This window comes from Sarcophilus harrisii, chromosome 3 (genome assembly GCF_902635505.1).
Source record: "Sarcophilus harrisii chromosome 3, mSarHar1.11, whole genome shotgun sequence".
Classification (NCBI taxonomy): domain Eukaryota; kingdom Metazoa; phylum Chordata; class Mammalia; order Dasyuromorphia; family Dasyuridae; genus Sarcophilus; species Sarcophilus harrisii.
In genome coordinates, this window is record NC_045428.1 from 609,737,839 (window position 1) to 609,745,967 (window position 8,129).

The window sequence follows — 8,129 nt, forward strand, 5'->3', positions numbered from 1 at the left end:
AAAAGCTTTATCAATGTAATGAATGTGGAAAGCCTTTCATATGTAGTGATAGACTTCATAACCATCAGAGAATCCACACTGAAGAGAAGCCTTATGAATGTAGTGAATATGAAAAGGTTTTCATACCCAGTTAGAATCTCCATGAAGATCAGAAAGTCCAGATTGGGGAAAAGCCTTATGAATGTAAAAATTCTTTCACACAGTGTTCCAATCTCACTGTCCATTGGAGAATCCACAGTGGAGAGAAGTCTTATGAGTGTATTGACTGAGGAAAAATTTCAAACACAAGAGTTTCATAGAACATCATAGAATCCACACTGAAGAGAAACCTTATGAGTGTAATGAATGTGGGAAGTCTTAGATGAAGTTCTAGTCTTATTAGACTTTTGTTAGAAAAAAGTTAAACAAGTTTTTGTTAAACCCCAGAGAATTCACATTGGGCAAAAACCTTAGAATGTTATCAGTGTGGAAAGAGTTTCAGATGTAACTCTAAACTTGTTCTATATCAGAGAATCCACACTGGAGAAAACCCTATGAATGTAATGAATGTGGAAAGGCTTTCAACAGAGCTCCAATCTTTTTTTTTTTTTTTGAAATGTCAAAGTATTTTATTATTATAAAGTATATACAGAGTAGCTTTAATGTGATGCTTCACTGGAGTCTAAAGATGATTCTGGGTTAGTGAAAGTTACACAATTGATACATAAGCAAGACCCATAAACACTAGAAAGTCTTCAAAGATTCAACCATGTCTCACATGCCTTGATTACAAAATCCAGTCTGGTGAATTAAAAATTTCAGTCACCAAGTAATGATGATTTTGGTCCAAGAAATTCATTTTTAAAAATTTACAAAAGTGTTGATAGTTTACAGCATCTGTTGACAAAAGGGTGAGAACATTGATTAAATATCAGGTTCAAAAGCAATGTATTAATTCTGTATATAGGAGTGCCTTATCTCATTGAATAATTTGTTTTTTTTTTCCATTTTTTAAAATTTATTTAATAGCCTTTTATTTACAGGTTATATGCATGGGTAAGTTTACAGCATTAACAATTGCCAAACCTCTTGTTCCAATTTTTCACCTCTTACCCCCACCCCTCCCTAAATGGCAGGATGACCAGTAGATGTTAAATATATTAAAATATAAATTAGATACACAATAAGTATACATGACCAAAACGTTATTTTGCTGTACAAAAAGAATCAGACTCTGAAATATTGTACAATTAGCTTGTGAAGGAGATCAAAATGCAGGTGGGCATAAATATAGGGATTGGGAGTTCAATGTAATGGTTTTTAGTCATCTCCCAGAGTTCTTTCTCTGGCGTAGCTGGTTTAGTTCATTACTGCTCCACTGGAAATGATTTGGTTGATCTGTTGCTGAGGATGGCCAGGTCCATCAGAACTGGTCATCATATAGTATTGTTGTTGAAGTATATAATGATCTCCTGGTCCTGCAGAGCTCCAATCTTGCTAAACATCAGAGAATCCACACTGGAGAGAAGCCTTATGAATGTCATCAATGTGGAAAGGCTTTCACATATTGCTCCAATCTTCATGAACATCAAAAAATCAACACTGGAGAGAAACCTTATGAATGTAACATGTGGAAAGATTTTCCCATACCACTCCAGTCTTAGTAAACATCAGAGAATGCACTCTGGAAAGAAGGCTTATGAGTATAATCAATGTGGAAAGGTTTTCACAAAGCACCTCTACCTTGATTTACATCAGAGAAGCCTTATGAATGTAATGAATGTGGAATGCCTTTCACACAGTGGTCTGGGCTGGGTAGACATCAGAAAATCTATGTGGGATAAATCTCATAAATGGGGAAACCTTCAGGCAAAGCTCGAATTTTATTTCACAATGGTCTTTAGAGAAAAACTTTTGAGTGTCTGGAATATGGTAAAATTTTTAATACACATTAATCCCTGATTAGAAATGAGATGTTCCATATTAGAAGAAAAACCTCATGTGGTAAATCATTCAGGCTTACTTCATCCCCTAATTGCCATCCCAAAAGTCTTAGAAGATCGAAATCATGTACAAAGGCTTAAAGATAGAGAACAGCTTGTTAGTCAACAGGGATTTTTTGCTTGGGAAGAAATCCCCCATGTACTTGCCTTGGGAAGAATTTTACACTCGATTTATATCTTAGTTTACATCTGAGGATACATAGTGAAGAGAAGACTTACAAATATGCTGAATGAAGACCTGCCTTTAACCGGAACATAAAGGTCACTAGACATCACAATATCCACACTGGAAAGAAATAGTACAAGAATTATGTTTGCAGAAAGGCTTTCATCGAGATGTCATACTTTGTATAGAAATTTGAATGCAGATAAAATTTATGAATATAATAAATGAAGGAAGGCCTCTTTCTACAGCACAGATCTTATTGGACATTGCAATTTTATACTGTTTATAAAGTTCTGAAAATGAATTGAGTTTTCTCTGAAATCCCAAGATTTCTTTTTTTTTTTTTTTTTTTTATTTAATAGCCTTTTATTTACAGGTTATATGCATGGTAATCTTTACAGCATTGACAATTGCCAAACCTCTTGTTCCAATTTTTCCTCCTTCCTCCACCCTCCCCCAGATGGCAGGATGACCAGTAGATTTTAAATATATTAAAATATACATTAGATACACAATAAGTATACATGCCAAGCCCTTATTTTACTATACAAAAGAATCGGATTCTGAAATATTGTACAATTAGCCTGTGAAGAAATCCAAAATGCAGGTGGGCAAAATATAGGGATTGGGAATTCAATGCAATGGTTTTTAGTTATCTCCCAGAGTTCTTTCTCGGAGTGTAGTTGGTTCAGTTCATTACTGCTCCATTGGAACTGATTTGGTTGATCTCATTGCTGAGGATGGCCAGGTCCATCAGAACTGGTCATCATATAGTATTGTTATTGAGGTATATAATGATCTCTTGGCCCCGCTTCTTTTCACTCAGCATCAGTTCGTGTAAGTCTCTCTAGGCCTTTCTGAAATCATCTTATTGGTCATTTCTTACAGAACAATAATATTCCATAATATTCATATACCACAATTTATTCAGCCATTCTCCAATTGATGGGTATCCACTCAGTTTCCAGTTTCTAGCCACTACAAACAGGGCTGCCACAAACATTCTGTCACATACAGGTCCCTTTCCTTCTTTATGATCTCTTTGGGATAATCCCAAGATTCCTTATAATTCCTGTATAATGTTCCATGGTATAAGTTCAGTCATTTTACTCAGTTTCTTCCAATTTTTGTTCTGTTGGATATTTATTTTGTAATGATAATTTTAGATTGGTGGATGCAACAGATAAGAAGGTTTTTTCTGAATGTGCAGGATCCAAGTTCTCTATGTGACTTTGGGTAAGCCATTTAACCTATTCCTATTTGAGTTTCTGCATCTGTACAAACTTTTTCAGGTTAAAATGCACTAAAATTTTTCTTTAATAAAGGACCATGGAAATACATTAAAAAGTAATTGGAGATTAAACACCTGAATCTTAATGAGTTGGTTACAGAACAAATATAAAATCATGACAATAAGACAATATACCAAAACCTTTGGAATACAGCAAAAGACATGGTCAGAGCATATTTTATATGACTAACTTCTTACATCAGTAGAATTAAGAAAATGGAAACCAATGAGTTGAGTATATAAAAGAACTGAAAAAGAGAAGGAAAATCTCCAATTAAATACTAAATTTGAAATTCTAAAAGTTAAAGATGAGATTAATAAAACTCAGTAAATAGCAAATGCATTAATAAACTTGGTTTTATGAAAAAATGATAAAATAGACAATCAGCATATTTAATAAGAGATGGAAGTCAAATATCTAGTGGTAAAAATACAAGAAGATCTGGGGTTAATATTCAGAAGATAATGAGGTTAAAAACAAGCCATTCCTGTCCCAAAGAGTAACATCCAAAGTATACAACAAGCCCAAAAGGAGTTCCTGGAAGATCATAAAAAGAAATTTAAAAATCAAGTAAGAGATCAAGGAAATATTAGTGGAGCAGAAATAAAAGCAATCCAAGAAATTATGGAAGAGGTTTTAAAAAAAATCCTTGAAACTTTTATCAACTTCAATATTGCAGAAATAGTCAGGATTTCACAAATCCAGTGGTTTCTACTCTAAAAGATCATAGGTTTGGTTACATTAAATTTCAAAGAACAAAAGAACTCGAGTTGCATCCTGAACAATTTACTCAGAAATCTGGAATAGCATATGGAATGAGGGAAAAAGCAGACTTTTGAGAAACTGAAAAGCTTTTATGTATTTGTAAGAAATAGACCAGGACTCATTGGAAAATTTAATAGAAAAGATCCAGAAAAAGGAAAACTTTAAAGATTAATTGCAAGACATACATTGAGACCAATTATTTACTTGTATGTGAGAAAATGTTACCAACATAACTAGACAAGTGTAGATTCGGATTGAATTGTGTATGATGATGGGCTAGGAAAAGGCAAAAGGAAACAATTATAAAAATTGAGCAAGAGGAAGAAGGAAGTGAGAAAGCAGGTGGGGGTGGAGAGCTGGTAATATAGTAACCTTCATCTCTGAATTGTAAAGAAAACAATGTATACATCTGGATAGAACTCTTGAGTCTATCAGGGGCCTAAGTCAGAAGGCAGAACCACCATGTTTCTAATCAGGATCCAGGAACAAGGCAGAACTCCTGGGTCCTTATGGGCAAGGTTTGAAATTGGGAAAATGTGAATCAATGATAAATCCAGGAGAGTTTCTCCTACTTCGATCAAATATGGACAACTATGTACTTATTGGCCAAAGTTGAATTTCCTGGGTAGTTGAATGTAGGACCCTCAGCCAATGAGGATGATGGTCAGTGGTGGAGGGATGTTTACTTTAGGGACTATTTAAAGTGTAAAACCAAAAGGTACCTCCACCTTAAATTCAATATGTATAAACATATTTATACAATTCTCTTGCTGCACAAGAGAAATCAGATTTTAAAAAAGAAAGTAAATGAGTAAGAAGTCAAAATGCTAGCAAACATTAACAAAAAGAGGGAGAATGTTATGCTGTGTTCCACATTCAGTTCCTACAATTCTCTCTGGGTGTAGATGGCTCTCTTCATCACGAGAACATTGGAATTGGCATCAACCATCTCATTGTGGGAAATTTACCAGAATTGATTGTCATATAATATTGATATTGTCGTGTATAATAATCTCCTGGTTCTACTCATTTCACTTAGCATTGGTTGATGTGAATCTCTCAGGCCTTTCTAAAATCATCCAGAATGGGGTCATTCTGATCCAAGTATGCTGAATGTTTATTTCTATAGCTCCTAATCAAATACCGATAGTCAGATTTAAAGTGATGTGCTTGTGATGTGGTGCTAGTGAAGAGATGTGAGAAGTGGGGTGGGAATCCCTCTGGTTGGCTCAGGGCCCGTGTGAAAGAATTCACAAACCCCAAAATCTGAGGCCAAAGGAATTTTATTGCACTGAGAAGCCTGCTTTCCTAGGAAGACAGACTTCTCAGAAGGTAAAAGGTCCTAGTAGGGAAAAACCAAGGTTAACACTGAGAAGAGAATATCTCACAGTGGGCAAAAATCCTGGCAGGCCAACTTTACTAAGAGAGGTTCTTGTAAAACATAATCCTGTTTCAGAACTTCTGCAAAGATTTAGGGTTCAGAGTTGTTTTTATTGGCAGTCTCAGACTGGGGCTTCTATTGAATGAGATTCCTTCAATGTTGTCAATGCCCCCAGGCCTAGATTTCCAGGTGAAAAGAGATTACTTATCTTAGAGTTTCAAGGCACTCAGGCTGAGATCTCCAATTGAATAAAATCACTTAACTGGGAGTTTGAGTTATTGGGAGTGGTCCCAGGCTAATCTTCAATTCAACAGAGGGTGAGACCACATCTTTGGACAGATCTCCAACTGAATAAGACCCTTAACTGCCCTCAAGGGTGGGTCTCTGTCAGAAGAAAGTTTCAGAGTTCACCCCCATCATTTGGACAGTTCAGGGTTCACCCCATCACTTGTAGAGGCTCAAATATCCCTATTATTGGAATGGAAGAAAAGTCTGACTTTAAGTGAGCCCTTATTCCAATTTAGATTAGGAGAAAATCTAATCAATCTGGATTCACAGTGGAAAGAATTCCTATTTTCCCAAAGTTGATTTGATTGTCACCACCTCAAGTATAGGACCCACTACTTTCTGTTAGGCTGATGCCCAAGTTTTATCTAAGCACCCTTTCTGCTCTGAAGTGTTAGGAGTGAACCTCAGAGCTGTGAAAGAGGGAGGGTGGTGGTGGAGGCTTGGGTGGCAGAGGACATCTCAGAGATGAAGAGCCTGGTGGGTGGTGATCCACGTGGAAAATGAGCACTTGGGGTGGAGTTAGAAACCTGGGAGGAGTCCAGGGCAGAAGTTGAGCCATTCCAGTGGTCAAGACATTGTACAAAATGGAGGCCTGGATTTGGGGAGGGTCTGAGATCCTGGTCCTGTGAGGGATTAAAGGAAACAGCCCTTTTGGGAAGTCTCAGGGGCTGAGGAATGTGGGAAGTTTTGGCCCAGGAGAAATTCCAAGACTGAACTGACTGGAAACTGGAACTTTTGGAGCTGAGACCTCTCTGCCTTCTGCAAGCCAGCTCTCTAGGTGCAGGTCCCAGGTAGGTCCACCAACCTCTTTCCTCCTTCCCACCTCTGAACTTTTGCTAGTTGTCTTTCTCTTTGCCAGTTTTGGGGGTGAGTGGTCATCTGACCTTAACCGTCTCAGGAAATATGCTGCTCTACCAGACTTGGCTATTGAACAATCCCTCCACAACCACCTACGTCGCTGTTTTTCACACCCAAAACATGTTCTGACTTTTGGAGGTTACCATCCTGGGATTTATCATTGATTCATTTTTTCCCAATTTCAGACCTTGCCCACAAGGACCCAGGAGTCCCACCTTGTTCCTGGATCCTAATTAGAAACATGATGGTTCTGCCTTCTAACTTAGGCCCCTGATAGATTCAAAAGTTCTGCCTGCCCTGAGGACCCACTCTGGATGTGGGCACTAAAACTCTAGCTGGCTCTCCCTCTCTCCCTCTTATCCCCCAGGCTCTTGGGCTACTGCCCTATCAGGTTCAGGCTCCCTGTGTCCAGGTTGCTTTTAGGGTCTACCAGATGGTTCCAGGCAACCTCTCCAGCTGCTAGGTAGACCTCAGGGCACAGTCATGCTGCTTTCCCAGGCTCTGTCCCCAAGAGCCTTCTGTCATTCAGTGTCCCTGATCTTCCTGTCAGGAGCTGAGTCAGAACATCTTTCTCCCAAACCATATCTGGCTCTCCTTTCCCAGGCCTCCAGCTTCCCTGGCCCCTCTTTATTTAGAGCTCTCAAGCTTTCCTCCCCACACTCTCCTTACACTAGACAGCTGGATCCCAGGCTTCCCCAGCTTACTCTGCTGCTTCCATCTAGAGCCATCCTTCCAATTTCAACATTTCTTAGCCTTCCTTCTTCCTGGTTCAAGCAGTCTGTGCTGAGTCAGGAAGATGGGAAGGCAGAGTGCCAATGGGAGGGAAAGCTCTGACACTCAAACCAGGGGGATCCCAAAGGCTTCAGTGCCTCCTGGGTCTCTGTGACTGGATGAGAGGGGAGTAATTTTCCTGTTCAGATAACTTTTATTTCTAAGTATGCCACAGTTCCCTTTTAGTGTCCTGCCTCAATTTCCCTAAAGTATCCTGCCTGTTTCCCTGAATTGTTTTGCCTCAGTTTCACTGCTTGCCACCCTCCTTTTCTGCATTAGAACTGAGATGATTAGGGCAGTGGAGATCTGACATTCCAGAAGATAAGACTCCAGATGTCCTATCTCAGATACCTAATTGGCATTGTTTATACCTCTAAATCCAGACTTCCTGGCTCTAAACTGGACACCTCTTTAACTCCCAGTTTGCAAGAATTTATGGTCCTATCTCCCAACCTGTCAGAACTGTGTTGATGGTCCCTGCATGGAGATTCCCCCTCCTTTGGGACTCACCCCCTGCCTTTGTTTAGCTACCTGAGCTAGGAGCTATAAATAGGTCATTGAGAACTCACATTTGCTGCTGGCTGCTTTGGACATCAGCCCTGGGGGCATCATGCCCCCAGCACAGT